Genomic DNA, 16,853 nt, shown 5'->3' with positions numbered 1-16,853 from the left:
AAATTTCGAGTTGCATAGTCCATTCTCAACTTACACCTTGTTTGTTACAAGTCTAAGAGCTTCAAATAGTGTTTAAGAAGCTTTTATACCTGAGTTTCTCTCTTTTTTTTGAGAGCGGAGTCTTTAAGAGCTTTTGTGAGTTTTTAAGAGCTTTGTCTATAAAATGTAAACCTGTTCAAAAATTGCCTATAAGACACAAGGTCTTCCAAAGATATTCAATAATCTTTGAGAGTCTTTAAGGTCCTTGAAGAGCTTTTATGAATCTTTAAGGGCCTCCCCGAGCTTTTAGGGGCTCTTAGGCTTGTCTCACAGTGGAAGCGTTTACGCGCGAACTGAAATACGCATGTTAACGTCAGAAATTGTACGTCCGTATACGCACAAATCGCATTCGCACATTAGCTGCGTATCCATCATGAGCTGAGCAACTGTTCACAAGCACAATCGTCTACAACCTGCGAATTCGCATAAAAATCCGAACAAAATGGGATCGGTTCGCACGTCGCAATTACACGCACGTATACGGACGATTTATTAATCGCTAATGTGCGAAGGTCCGTTTGAAATCGTACGTTTGAATAGTTCGTCCATAAACGTACGTATTCGTAAGAATCCCAGTTCGCGCGTAAACGCTTCCACTGTGAGATAAGCCTTAAGAGTCATCAAGAGCTTAATAGCTGTTAACAACTGGGCGTTTAAAAAAATTATGAGTCTTTGAAGAAACTCTAAGAGTCGCCAATACCTTCAATGAGCCTTCAAGAGCTTATAAAATCCCTGAGTTTGAGAGTGCATCGTTTAATAATTAGGTCTGAGGGTCTTTAAGAGCTTTTAATAGCCTCCGAAGGTTTTTATTAATTTTTAAAAACTTCAGGATTTTTGAATAATTTTCATGAACCTTGGGATTCTTCTATTTTCAAGTAAGGGGCGAAGGAAAGTGAAGAAAGGCTCGAAGGAAGCGACTGTGGCACATGAACAAGAAGGCGCGGTGAAGAAGGCTCGAACGTTTATTGAAAGTCCGTAGGTGTGTTAATGACTCGAAAAGGGCGTTAAAGAATGCGTGGAGTGTATGTGAAGAATTCGCGAAAGATGCGTGAAGAATTCGCGAAAGATGCGTGAAGAATTCGCGAAAGATGCGTGAAGAATTCGCGAAATATGCGTGAAGAAAGCTCTGAGAAGATGCCAATAAAGCTTGAACAAGAAGCTGCCAAAAAGACGAACAGGGTGGTGTGAAGAATGCTTGAAGCACATGCGAAGAAGACCCGAAGAAATGACGCGTGAAGAAGGTTTGCAGGTGGTATGATAAAGACTTGTTGTTCTCGAAAAGAATTTGAGAGGGCGTGAAGTACGATCGCACGAAGCGTGAAGAAGGTTCATAGGATGGTGGGGAAGGTTTGAACAAGAGGGTCTGAAGAATGTTGTGAAGAAGGCCCGAAGGAAACGCGAAAGAGACGTGAAGAAGGCTCGAGCGTGTGAAAAAGACGTAAAGAATGCGTGAAAGATGGGTAAAAAAAGCTCAAAGAAGACGCAAATCAAGCTTGAAAAAAAGCTGTTGAAAAAAATCAATGAGGCGCGAACAGAGTAATGAGAAGAATGCTTGAAGAACAAGCGAACATGACCCGAAAGAGTGACACGTGAAGAAGGTTTGCAAGTGGTCTGATAAAGACCTGTAGGTGTGGAGAACTCTAAAAAAAGCACTTGAGGGGGTGTGAAGTATGATCGCACGAAGCGTGAAGAAGGTGGGAAAGGCTTGAACAATAGGGATACGTGGAAAAGATTTGGACGTTTTGCTCTAAAACTTTTGAGCTAGACCACAGAGAGGAGTTATATTGAATTGTTATACATCTAACAGTCACAGGGAATAATCTAGCGAATGTCTGAACTCCATACATGACCTAAGGAATGAAATATGTTGATTTCTATGATATTGTGTCCACAGTTTTTCCGTTTCACTCGTTGTGCCTGTTGAGCCAGCTTTCTGAAAATCAATAGCGTCCGTCATTAATGTCCAAAGTACCCGTACGCCAAATTTCAACACGATATGCCACTTTTAAAAAGAGTTATAGCGCACACGGACGGACGAATAACAACACAAAACTAAAAGGCTCTGAGAATCCTTAATAATCAGAACAGCTGTCCCTGTAAGACCTTGTTTCAAGGGAACCACTTCAGTAACGGAATTAGCTTTGGAATATATTCGATAAATGCAATAGAAAATCTTTAACAATTAATAAATATGGGCAGTAGGTCCACAAGCGGAATACCCGCTACAATAAATACATGCAACAATACAAAGGCATAAAGATACAAAAAAAAATGTAGGCTTAAATTAATGTTGAATGACCAATGCATTAATAACAAAGGCGCGTTTTACATAAACAATGTGACCACATTTAGGTTATCTTAAAATAGAGACTCGAACTTCGGCAAACTCGGTAATACAGCGATCCCGGATGATGGATGGAAAACCACTAGGCCTGCCCAATTTAACGGTATCTGACTAGATCAAGCTACTAATTTGTCGAATACTCAACGATACTGTTTCGGTGCAGATAAGATATCCGGAAAAGGAATTAAAATGGGGAAATCAAACATATGCTGATACGATTAGCCCTGTTTACCCCAATAACTGGGTTCCCATATAAATACAATAGAGAATAGATGATAATTATATTAATCAACTGCGAATTTGACGAGATCATGTGATACAAACTAACCTATTAATAATGAAAAATATTGTAAACAGCGGAAATATAAAAAATATGCTTACCTAGATTAAGGTTAGTAACAACTCAATTCACGTTAATACGTTTAGCTAAGTAATTTCGGCAATATTACCTTGATGCCTCAGGAATTTCATAAGATTTCAAAAGTAATACCTGTCATTCTCACGACAAAAGCAAAAAGTGACATTTCTTCAATCTCAATGGTACCAACTCACATTATGCACACCCCGAAGGCGCATTCCGTTAGACACATAGGTTACATTCAACGAGAAACGGAACGTTACAATGTACATTTACAAAATGTTGAGCACTTACCTACACTTATAAAATCGGGTTAAGTATCTCTAAGGTGAAAAATATTATAGTAACAATACTTCTCACAGGAAAAAGGCTTGCTTTTCAGCTAGTAGTGACAATATTCCTACTATGATAGTGCAGCATAAGCTGACTTTCCCAGAGTAATTCAATTTTATTTTTAAACACCACATCCGATAAGATAACTTCCTTTTTTTTATCAAACTCTCCACGCGTCATTTCACTCGCTTATGATTCATTTGTTATGTTTACTTAACTCCGTTATTAGAATAATCGCCGACCCCGAAAATTCGAAATGACATCTTTTATCAGGCCGTCTGGAATGTGACCGCGCGTTCGGTTCACTGATTTCCCTTATGATTTTAATGGAATTGCGAAATGAATAACCGTTCTTTTTTTGTGTAATTTAATAATTGTTCGGAAAGATCCTCGTGGGGGAAAAATACTAGAACTCCGTATCGTAAATTTTCCGCTGACACTGCACTCTAATCCTTGGATACAATGGAAAAAAGATTCAGGAGGCCTCGTATCTTTTTATCTTATTTCATCTCGGGTATTTTTGTAAATCTGTTTCACGTGCTATCTGCGAAATTATCTCGCTCGGCTACTTCATGTTGCGTGTATTTAGAGGGATGGCTCTTTGCTTTGGAAACGGATCTCCATTAAGACCACATATCATTAATTGATCACGCTTTTCTCTACGGTTCACTGAACCACATTCGAATCCAATATTTTTTCCTTTTATTCGCGCCCACTAGATAAATTCCCTTCCCGAAAATTAAATAATTACCTCAGATTCCGATCGCGTAATCGATCCAGGTAAATGAGAGCTTTGTTTAATGCGTTCGGATAATCAATCAATCAGACGATTTTGTCGGAAACATTCTTGCCTCCCTTCCTCCCTTTCGCCCCTGTTGATGATATGCAAACTTTAACAGGTGACGTTTGGCAAGTGATGTGTAATTTAGAGGGAGCAAATAAATTGATAAGCCTCCGAATCTAATGAAATGAAAACCGTCCGCAGCGAACGTCAAACTTGACAGGAATAATTGGGAAAAACTTCCCGGATACTCTTTCCCGTTGGAAAAAAAACCGAAACGCATGACCGCCGCCGTCTGTTTTTGATTAAGGACTAATTTAATTAGTGTTTAATTATTTACAAGTCGATCTCGCTCCCTTTGTACTCTTTAACTCCCTCCTCGTCCATAAATTATTTTGCCGTATCGGCTTTCCTATATAAGACTCGCCGAAATGGGTTCGTTTTTTTGATCTCTTCGACTTGACAAAAATATCTCGACCCGATTTAGGTTTTTGTCGAAATTTACGATTTCCGCTGTTTTTCTCTCGCAGTGTGCCAAGTACTTTCGCCACCTTTTCCGAAAGTCTCTCTCTCATAATCTCCTGCGTCTCTCGTCGCAAACATTTCGTTTTTGCGAGGTGTTGTTGTCCTAAAAATTCGCGAAAGGATATACTTCCACCATTTTATGCTTATACTAATCTAGCGCACCGTCGTTCCAATAAAAGAGGAGCGGTACTTCGAATATGGACTGCTTCTGGCTCACTGGATTAACTGAATTTTGTTTGGTCCCCCCTCCCCCTTCCTGTCACACATTTCTTAAGCAACATGTCCAAAATTGCGTAAAAATTTTACCTTTACTTCCATCTTAGCAATTAATCCAAATGAAACGGGAGCAAGAGAAAGATGCTATATTGCAAACCTACGTTACTCTTAAGAAATGACAAAGTATGCATTTCAAATTTTACAACGAAAAAGAAAATCGTTCACGCAAAACAAAAAAATGTTACGTACTTACATGTGTAACCTTTTCCCTAGTTCTTGTTGAAAATTCTTATTGTTTTTTTCAATAGTTTACGCAATATTCACACGCGAAAGCAATTCACAGATATCACTATAATCGCGTAATCTTTAGGAGATCATGGTGCGATGCTGATGAAATTGGCAATAATACGTGTTAACGCGTCTGTAGACGGCCGAATCCTAACAGGAAATAGAAAGTATTTCTATACAATGCAATCGTAATTTTCCAAATGTGAGAAATCCACTCAACCATGCGTAATCAAATGACCTTGCAAATACCTATTTTCTAAAGTCATTCGAAAAAATAGTGATTGCCTAAATCCATAAAAACAGATGCCCGAATTATTGCTTCATCATTTATTTAGTTTGACTCAGCTTTTCTATAAAAGTCCTTTTGCTGCATTTTGCAACGTGTAAAGATAAACAATTATTTAGTTCACATTTATGACCGTTCGTGAGTTGGAGTTAGTTCTAAGAATTTGCAATCTTGTAGGTGTAAGTTCTGAAAAGAAAATGGTACACAAAAAGGCCATAATCTAATTTCTAATTCATTAAAAAATATTTTTGTCTATCAAGCATTTTATGTGTATGTAGAAACTCTTGACAATATCTCGCAACGTGATTTTGCAAGGTCATTTGATTCTGTGTTAAACTAGATTGTAAAAAAATACTTTCTATTTCCTGTTAGTATTCGGCCGTCTACAGACGCGTATTATTAACAATTTTATCGGCCTCTGATCATCATCTCCTAAAGTTTACGCTATTATGAGAACCTGGGTACGTGACGTTATTAAGGTCCACAGGTACGATCATGAAATTAATTAAAATGGCTAGAAGGGCAATTAATTGAGCGTTTTCAATAAAAAAATTTGCGGAAGAAGCTCGACATTTTGCACAATCTTAATTTAGCTCACTTCATTTCCTCGAAATCTTCTTTCACTACTAAATTGAAATATGCTGTGTTTAGCGTGAATATTAAAAGTTAATGCAATGAAAGTAGTAGGTATAATATATGTATATATTACAATACAATTTTACGTTTACTTCGACCACCAGAGGAAAAACCTTATCAGTTCACATTTCGCATATCTTCCATAGACTGCCTCTTTGTTAGCGACCGCCAATTACCTTCGAACGCCTTTTCTATATCAGCTGGTGACTAGCATCGACCGCCTCATCACTCGAAAAGGAATGGGAGATCTTTCGCATCTTCCATAGACCTTCTCTTTGTTAGCGACCGCCTATTAACTTCGAACACCTTCCCTATATCAGCCGGTAACTAGCATCGACCGCCTCATCACTCGAAAGGGGAAGAGACATACACATGAATGATGTAAAACATGTAGAGAACTGCTTACTGCTATTATATACAATTATTATATACATATAATGAAAAACACACGTATGGCTATACATCATTTTTAACGTTTATTAAATCATGGAAAAATAACCATAACCTCTTAAGAAATTGAAATTGGAATGTTGCTCACAATCTTGCCAACTTAAAGCTAATCATGAAATATAAGTAATATAACCTCACATTCCGACGAAATTATGTGAACTTTGTATTAAGGTTGTGGAAAATGTAGGGCTTCTCCCGCAACTTTTTTTTGTACAAAACGCTTAAGGTGCCCTCTAGCCATTTTTATCAATTTTATGATCGTGTCTGGAGCGACATAACCCTGAACCTTTTTTTGTTTGACTTGAACGCTTTGCTTTTTTTTCTTTTGTAAAACTTGAAATGCATAATTTGTCATTTTTGCCACCCGCACGGGAGGTATTGCATTGGGGTAAAAATGATACCTTACTTTTTTTAGGAATCCGACTCAAAATCTCGATCACATCGATCGGTCTGCGGATCTGTCTGGCTGGACTCTCATTTCCGGCTAACGGCTGAACCGATTGAAACCTAATTTGGTACATATATTCTTAGACATAAAAGGGCAGAATCGTGCATACGCAGGTGTGCGGGTAACTTCTGAAAAAAAATAAGAGTTTTTAAACAAGAACTAAGCAAAACGTTAATTGTAAATACAGAACTTGGTTTGTTTTGCTTGGACGCTTTTCCTGTTCTTCTTTTGTGAAATTAGAAATGCATAATTTGTCATTTTTTAAGAGTACCGCAGTTTTGCCATTTAGCATATGCCTCCTCTCCTCACTCACTCCTTTTTCACTCGGATTATTTAACTTATATCATATCGAAGAGAAGGTTATTATTATTTCATGTTTCTTACTCATTTTTATTTAGAATGATATTAATACATTTGAATTAATCTCATTGCAATAACCTTTTTTAAGTTTTGAACGACCTCGCACCACAAACAAGGTCACTCTAGTTACATCAGCGGCCAATCCCCTTCACCAAGACGGCGACCGTGATCGAAAATTCAGGATGGCGGAAAGTGTCCTTGTTCTACTACCGTGAATGTTATTATCGCCTAAAGTTTGAATCGGAACGCTCTCGAGAATTCTGGAATACCTGCGAAGTTGGCGTATGGAATTTCTCGGAAGGAAATAGTCACAACCGCTTTCGTTCCTTATCGCCGGTAACTAATATTTGACGGCGCCTCGATGGCGGCTGATGGCGCTCCGATGTCTGGGATACACATAATGATTTTTAATGCTGAAATTTCGTTAAAACCTTCAGCTAATACCCAAAAGTGAAACACTGCCCATTTTGACCTACTTTCTGATCCAATAATCTCCCTACGATTTATTACCTGAAACATAGAATTTACTATCCATCCATGCTCGCTTACTAGAAAAATAGTGACTACATAATAGTTTCCGGACTATGAACATCTATACCGGTAGCAGATACAGAAACCACATTACGTAATAAGCTAATAAGTGAAAAACTATTGCAGTGTACAACTACATACTACATGACATAAGCTACACACGAGAACATGTACTATTCAATTTGTGGATTGCGCTAAAAAAATCTACTCCGTAATTATACGATAATGGATCTTGGAAATTATCCCAAAGAACTCAAAGACAGTTAGTAATCTATAGACCCCTTCTCCCCGCGGTGGGGCACTGCACCGGGTTTGGCACTCGTAAGTGCAGTGAATTCCCCGGCTGGCTATTTCATTTAATTGTATAAAATTCCTTTTTTTTTCTAAAAATAAAATATCTTTAAAGTAACCTACGAAGGGTAGAAACTCTACTGTAATATTGTGACACTTCATCTGGCAAATGACATATCTGTCAATCAGAGTATTAAATCATGCATCTGTCAATTAGATCTAAATGACACATTTATTTGTGAACTGAATATTAATCGTTACGATAATTTGACAGATAAGCATTATTTGTAATTCACAATACAATGATCACTTAAGAACTAATTGACAGGTCTATCTCTGACCTAGAGCTCTAAGGCACATTTACCTGTCAGTTATCATAAAATGACTAACTCACTATTGTCAGTGGAGACATTTCTCATTAAATATAACTAACACATTTATTTGACAGTTAACTCTCTAATTCACTGTCAATTGAAGCTAATCAAAAGATACGTCTACGTCTCTCAATTAGAGCTAAATTATATAGGTATTTAAAGTCAATTTGCCAATTAGCTGTCAGAGAATGATAATGACATATTCTGTACATTCATGTTATTTTAATAGTGTCTACCAATCAAAGCTAATTGGAAAACCTGTCAATTGACATATCAGTCAACTAAGATTAACTAGTGATTACCAATTGGTAAGTGTTTTCCTATGATACCTAACAAATTAGGATTCAGCGAGAAAAGGATTCAAACCCAAACCTGACTAGAATTTGTTGATTTCACCATTTTGATGTGGAACTGCACTCACCTGGAACAAAAACAAATATTTACAAAACGTCGAATGTAGTAGAATGTTATTTGACGAACATTTGAGTAAAAGTAAATTAAGTTATAGGTAATTTTGGGGAAAATTAGGAGTTTAAGGTAATCGTTAAAAAAAATTATCACGTGGTTTTACGAACCCAGTAGAATTTGAGTTTCATGCTGGTTGAGCAAGCCGATTGCAAAATGATTCTTAAAATAAAGCAAGTTCGGTTGTTTTGCCCCTTTGAAGTTATTTTTAGTAACGAATAACAGGGAGACATTTTCACTTGTTACGAAATCGTTCGGATTTATACCGAGCGACCCGAAGAAACGATCTAATTCCAAATTAGAATAAATAACTGTGACTATGACTATAGTCTAGTGTAGAATTGGATGGAAATTTCATCCAGGAGAAAAATTCGATGAACATCGTTATGTCAGCAAAGTTTTAAAAAAAGTCGTCCTCATTGTAATCTTAAGCCCGCGAATTTTTTTATTTGTGTAACTTTGCGTCGCAATAAGTAATGAGCAATTTTTGGATAAACAGTGGCGTTACCAAATTAAAAAAATTCCTCCATCATTTTCGCGAAAGGTTTCAAATGCCCCTTTATATTAAACATTTATTTGTTTCGCTACATAGAGAAATCAAACTGTGAATGTTGGCAATTTACAAGATTGACCCCAAAGGACGTGGGCTGCATCCCGATAGGTTAACGGAATCCCTTGAGCTCGCCTATAATTGCCAAGTTTATGTTCCAAAACGATATTAACAACACTTTCCTTTTTAATTGAACGGAATGATTTGTCGACGCTCACATTTCACCTTTTGCATGAAAAAATCGCGTCTTCTTTTTTTTATTTCCGGAAGCACGGTAAATTGTAGTTTTCGGGTTATTAGAGACGTCCCACAACAGTTCGCGCACTAATTATTTAGCTCATTGTTTAACATGCGGAAATATTAACGATGAAACTGTATAATTGTCGCATACCAGTAGGCCAATGGACGTCGATTTCATCCCATTACCGTATAACAATCGAAACGTAAATAAAGGATATATATTAAGCCATGCTGAATGGAATTTTTAATAAATCAATATTGACTATGCCCTAATTTGAAAATACAAGGAAGGGGTGGTGTTTTATGGTATTTATTAATATTAATAAACCTTGGGGAAGCTTTATATGCTTGTCAACTAAGAGATGAATACGGGTTTTGCGTTATCGCTCATCTTTTGTATATCAATACCGCATTTTATTTATTAGATTTTGCCAAATTTCTATGGAACACGACAAATTTTATTCGGCAACTGATTTTAGCCCTAGCGATTTCAACACGGAAAAATATGACATTACATCTACATGAATTATTGTCGGTTGTCGAGTGAAAGTTAAAAATGACCACGCCGCTCTTTCTGGTCCTTCAAGCCAAATAAAAAAATTATTTCATAAACAGTTGAATTATTGAATTAAATTATTTATAAGCAACTTTTGGGAACAGATGAAGCAGAAATTCGCATATGTTAATCTGTTTAATTGGAACCCACCGTGGGGTTTCCAACAATTTAATTGACGCTGAAAGTGAGACGAAAAAACGCCTTTAGCTTTAAAACCAACATTAATAGTTACAGTTACTTAAATAATACATAACAATATACAAAATAATTTGAAACTGTCAAAAGGATATAAATTATGAGAAAACCTCGTGCCTTAAAGAGCAAAAACGTTCGAGTTATTTCAGAAAAGTCAGTTCAGATCTTTTTTGGAATTGTATTTTATGCTCATTAAATATCACATCCTTCCCTTACCCTGTTCAACATTGACTGACCTACGTGTTTTTGCAAATTCTCACTGTATGCTTTGGTGAATTCATTTTTACAAAAATAGAATTAAATGAATAGAACAAAGTGGCATTTGTGTCATCTTCCACACATTTTTCAAAAGCGTAACAGAAACAAACCCCAAAAAAAGGTGCGCTTCCCGCAAACCTAAATGGACCAAGACCGGCAAATTGCTTTGCGATGAGAAGCTTCCAGTAGTAGGTGCAATATTAAACTCGAGTTAAACGTACTTCCATTCTCAAAAATTTGCATTTTTACACAATGGAATGTGGCGGCGACCGTTATTTTTTCTTTTAAATTCGCAATATAAAGTGGCAATTAGTTCAGAAGGAACTACAATGGAATGAATTTACATTTCCTCTTAAATACAATTTGCCAAATTAAATTGTAAGCGTTTGTTTTTACAACTACTTTACAAGCAACTTATTTTAATTAAAACCGTAACGCGCCCACGGAGACTACGATTTTGTATACGTAATGCTCGTCGCGGAAACATGCAATGGGTTATCGAAATCATCATGTTCATGTTTGGCCTAATTTCAGATACGGTAATTCGGGAGGTCACATGCAATTAGCGCCATTAATTGGAACTAAAGGACGGAATCGCTTGGATCCTTAGGGAATTTATGCCGAACTCACCTGATGCGACTTATGAAGAACGCTTCCGATATTTCCTTTACCTACATCCCGTACCTTTAGTCATGACGGTATAATTTGGGGGTACCAATTTTCCTTTTTACAGTGGTTATACAGGTTTATTAGGATGCCAAAAAACCATGATTGCCATCTCAAAGCGGTAGCTAATAGAAATGGGGGCCAATCAAAGATGGCGGATGTTGAGTTTTATAAAATCAACTATATCTCTGGAATTATTGATCCCATTTCATTATTAACGAGCTCCTAGCGAGTTTATAATTTTGCGGTGTCTGTCCGTCCGTCCGTTAGCACGATAACTCATAAACGAATGGACCGATTACGATGAAATTTTGCAAATGGATTCTTTATCAAATTTGTAGATCGGAGTTCGTGTAAGTCCCTTTAATAAAATCAAACAAAATTCATGCGCAAAAATCGTGTTGCGCATGCGCAGAAATGCAATTTTCTTATTTATGGAACAATTAAAACGAAATTTGGATGGTAGGTCCCCCTAATAAAAGAAAACAAAATGCATGCGCAAAAAATCGAGTTGCGCATGTGTAACATCCAACTTTCTTATTTATGGAGCAATTTTAACGAAAATTGGATGGTAGGTCCCTCTAATAAAAGCAAACAAAATGCATGCGCAAAAATCGTGTTGCGCATGCGCAGAAATGCAACTTTCTTATTTATGGAGCAATTTTATCGAAATTTAGATGGTAGGTCCTTTTAATAAAATCTAACAAAATGCATGCGCAAAAAATAGTGTTGCGCATGTGCAACATCCAACTTTCTTATTTATGGAGCAATTTTAACGAAATTTGGATGGTAGGTCCCTCTAATAAAAGCAAACAAAATGCATGCGTAAAAAATGCACCTTTCTTATTAGCTTCCTAGTTTTTAGCTTCCTTGCGAAATTTCATCAAATGTTGACGTTTTAGATCATTTTAAGCAACTTTTAAAGAATAAATCTTTCCCGTCTGTAACGTACATATGTTGGCAATTTTTGGTTTCAGCTAGGAAGCTATTCTGTCAAGAATTTGACACCTGGTTTTCTTATGGTAGTCATTTTCGTCAGCTTTCATTTCACTTTCTACCGTATGAATTTTATCTTGGACACTCTGTACCTTATTTTGGACACCGTGTATCTCATTTCTGGAATATTCGCTACACTATTTTCTTTGATAATGAAATTTGAAATTAACATTTTCTTGAACTGTGATATTCTGCGATCTATGTTGACATAGCCCATAGTGGTTTTTAATAGCTTTTATTTACTTACCGGGCAGAAGAAGAAAATAAACATGAAGCAGATTTATAGGAAATCCCGTTTCGAATTTATGAATCCAAAAAATGTGAAAGAAGTGTAATAATAAACAAGGAAAGAGAAGATGTAACTTAACAAATAGGCGGGGGCGGCGGTGGTGGGAACGCGTGCGAAAGTGGAAGACCCCAGGAGATTCAATTACCCGAGTCAATACATCATTTGTTAGTTGATAAATTCCTTTTTTGGTAGTAAAGCGGAAAAAACCATTTGTTTTATTTAAGCCAACTCATTTATAGCCCAAGCCTATGCACGTACTGTATTACAATTTTTACACATGGTAAATGAGGGACGTCAAGAGAGTAATAAATATTTGCTTTTTTGGGCTTCTCTCTTCTTCGCGTGATAAATTATTTTTTCCCCGCATCATAAATGAATGCTACGACGTCATTTATATAAATCTCATAAAAAGTGTAACCGAATCTCCCCTTGAAAACAATGTAACGTAACACAAAACAAAATCTGGAAAAGTAATAAAATTGAGAAAATTCTTAACTTTAACACGAGAAAGAAAGCTCGCATGTCTCCGAAAGCAATTTTAAAAAGAGCACATGCGTATTTTATGGGCGCCGGCAACGATATCTCATTACAAAGTAAAAAAGACACTTCTTCGGAAAATATTTTAATATCGACAGTGCATTTCCCGGACTTCATAGAGAAAACTACCAGAAAGGAAGACAGTTTAATATTTCAAAGGTGGCCATTTATCTTAATTAAATAAGTCGCAATCGACGCAATCGGAACGGTAGCTCGAACCCTTTGATGGGTCAAGTTTGCAAAAAAAACGCAAACTGCATTAAATTGTTATTTGAAACACATCTGTTCCCTGAGAAAGGAGTAGATAATTATATTTCGCAACCGGCACATTCTAACGTTAATGGATCCTTCACCTACTTGCCCATGTTTGTAGAAGAAATTACGGCGATACTGAAGCGAGGCGGGTTGTTCTTTATTAGATAAGTAACATTATAACATCTAACATACTAATGTTACACGTGGCGTGCGGTGATGTATGGTATGTTGAATAAGTGGATTGCATAAATCTATGGTTATTGATATTGCATTCGAGCGGATCATTTTTTATGCCGTTCGTGCGTAATAATCTCAAAGTAGCAGCTTTTTGCGACGTATCTTGTGTCACAGCTTTCACGCAGTCTTGTTCGCAATATGCCCCCTTCTTAATTTCGAGAATTAGGAATGTCTGACTGCTTGATAAAATCAAAGTTGTAGTGCCAACCTGACATTGATCCCGCCTTACCTGTCAATTCAGTTGCATGTACGGACCGCGAGCTACGATCATTTATTATCAAGGGCCATTTCCTGGCCCAATTAATGACAATGGGGCTAATAGTACTTAACTGTCTACGCTAACCAGTTCTTTTCTCAGAGAAACGGTATTGGGGTTGACGTTTTTAAACCCATAAATTATAATTTGACATCACTACAGAATTTGACATTGCGACTAAAACAATAAAATGCATGGAAATGTTTCTATCAAGCATGCTTAATTGCTTTATGTGATTGGGTGGATATTTGTTTAACTTGTAAAGAAAGCGCTCGGGAACGTCAAGTCAAGAAGATGACTTTGTAGAGTAATCTGTTGAGTAGAAATATGCAATTTAGAGTGATTCGTTAAGTAAAAATATTAAAATTGTGCGAGTCAAGAACACTCAATTGTAAAGTTACAGTGATACAATGTTGTTAGCACTGTTAATGGACAAAATATATTAATACGCAAGTAACTATAATACTATATACATCTGTGTGTGAACTGATATGAATAAATGCCACAGATGGGGACGTTGGGCAGGGCCGGACTTAAAAATTAAAAAAAGTTAGGAGTTACAGATTTGTGTATGTGCAAGTGCTAGTAAATTATATCAACTTAGTTGAAAGAATTAATTACTTCCTTATACTTTAATTTTATTACTTTATGAATATGCATTGAAGTGTGTCAAAGAAAGGTCTACTGGAATGTTTACTGCAACTGATAGACCTCAGGACATTTCGGCCCTAATACCAGTCCGCAATTACGTGGCCAATCGGTACCGAGTCCTGTTTCGTTCATAAGTAAATCAAAAATTAAGGGTCCCAGTCATCGAAAAAGAAGGGAGTGATGGAACTCAATTATACCAATATGAGTCGAAAAATTTTGATTGGGAAGGTGCTAGTAAATACGAAACAACTAACGCTGCTGAATTTGAACTCATTCTCGACAAAGTTCAAGAAAGGCACTGAGTAGCTGCAGTCGCGCGTTGTGTGAGTTAGTGAGTACAGTCAAGAGTGATGACAGTTTGCAGTCCCCAGAAAGGGTTCAAGTTATAATCACAACCTTATGCCAAGAATTTGACAACAAGCCAAAAGGACCACGTTAAACGGATAATTTGCCGCTACCAAGACGGGTTTGCGATATTGTAGCCTATTGAGCAACACCCAAGAAGACTATCACGGATTAAACACGACGAAGCTGAGATCATGAGGGTTTATGGCAATTTACGGTCATGCCCTTTGGTTTGTATAACGCCCTCGCGACGTTTGAGAGAATAATGGAATTGGTCTTGGACGTGATTGGTGTAACGTTCGAAGAATACCTTAAGAATTTCTAAGACTCCAAAAAGTTGCCGACCATGCCGTACTGAGATGGTTATTGTAATTTGTAAAAGTCCTTCTGGCCAAGTTGCCAGGTGGTTGGAAAGATGGCAAGAGTACGATTTCGTAACAGAACACCGCGCGGGACAAAACCATCGTAATGCCGATGTCCCGAGGATTGTCGGCTCATAACCAGGGACCCGGGCCCAAATGAAATATCGGTTCCGGTTCTGTTTATATTTAAGCGAAAATGTGTATAACGGTTCCGGTCCGGTTTCGGTTCTAAAAAAAATAACGGTTCGGTTCTGCGTTTTTTTTTCGATCCATAACGGTTCTTTTCGGTTCTGCGTTAGAAAGTATGACATTCAAAAAATTCATTATAACAACGTGATTTGTTAATTATTTTATTAAAAAAAAAGGAAAGAAGTCGTATATTTATTCCAGGATTTAATCAGATCTATGTTTGTGTGGTATCTATGTTTGTGCGTATTCTAGCATGAAAAGAAAATGTTTGTCCCGTGTGGTTTTTTGACACGGCCCCCATTTTGTTTTTTTTTTAATGGCAACATAGGTCTTGCAACGCATCGTTGGAAAGCTTCATTACGAATATGCAATAGGAAAAATACGGATACACGAAAATTATTAAATCACTACTAATATTAAACCAATACGGTTGAGTTTAAACCTAATTATGCTAATAATTCGAAAACTGTTTTGTAGATTAATAAAAAATTCTAGAAAGAGGATGTAATACAATTTGTAAAAAACTAAAATTGATAAACATGTAGTGGAACTCAAAAAAAGATAATTCTTGTTGTATTATTCACAATTTCGCTCTAATAAATTAGTTAGTTTTGCGTAACCGTATTTTTCCTATTGCATATTCGTAATGAAGGCAAAAGAAGTTTTCCAACGATGTGTTGCAAGACCTATGTTGCCATTTCAACCTTTCAAACCGATATCTCCAACCGTTTTCACACAAACGCTTTGGTTCCATCTTTATTAGCCACTCTGTATATAAAAACAGTTATAAAATTTATTCTTCTATAAACATAAATCTCGGGTCATCTTCAAAATGTTGGTATTCTTTGTTTTTTGTTCTGTTCCCGCCGAGGGGGTAACATCTTCCCGCAATACTGTTACAAATTGTCTGCAATCACTTGCAATCCCTCTGATTGCTGTGGCAATCTCCCTCACAGTCCCACAATCGCGTTTGCAATGTCACAATTGCCCGCAATCGTTGCAACAATCTGACAATCACATTGGCAATCGTACTCGCCCCCCCCTCCCCCCACCTGTTTTTAGGTACAATCACACGCCTCGCGGTGTTAGGCAAAAAAGTTATTGGACCTAACTTGATTTTTTTTAATGGAACGTCCTGTATTATTTAATAATCTAAAAATATAGCATAGTAACTTTTAAAAAATATAATAAGATTTAAAAAATGTCAAATGATTTGATAAATACAACAAAATTTCAAAAAATTGTTTGGATCTTTCGGTTTTTTAAATATTTTCAATCTATTTAAATCAATATGGAATTTTTGTAGTGTTATATTTTGGAAAAGAGATTTTTAATAAATGATAGTTTTTGATTCAAATATTTCAATTTAAAAGGTACGTGGGAAAATTTAAAAATTGTCAATCTCAGGATGAACAGGAGATGTTTCTTACAAGTTTCATTATAATGACAGTTGAATAATCTGCCGTTTTAAAATAAGTGTACGGGATCAGGTAAAAATGTATAGGACCTAACCTCATATTTTTTTAGTTGAACGCTCTTTATATTT

The sequence above is a fragment of the Photinus pyralis genome, unplaced genomic scaffold (assembly GCF_008802855.1).
Source record: "Photinus pyralis isolate 1611_PpyrPB1 unplaced genomic scaffold, Ppyr1.3 Ppyr1.4_LG6, whole genome shotgun sequence".
NCBI classification, from domain to species: Eukaryota; Metazoa; Arthropoda; class Insecta; order Coleoptera; family Lampyridae; genus Photinus; species Photinus pyralis.
Note: the sequence above shows the minus strand (reverse complement) of the source record.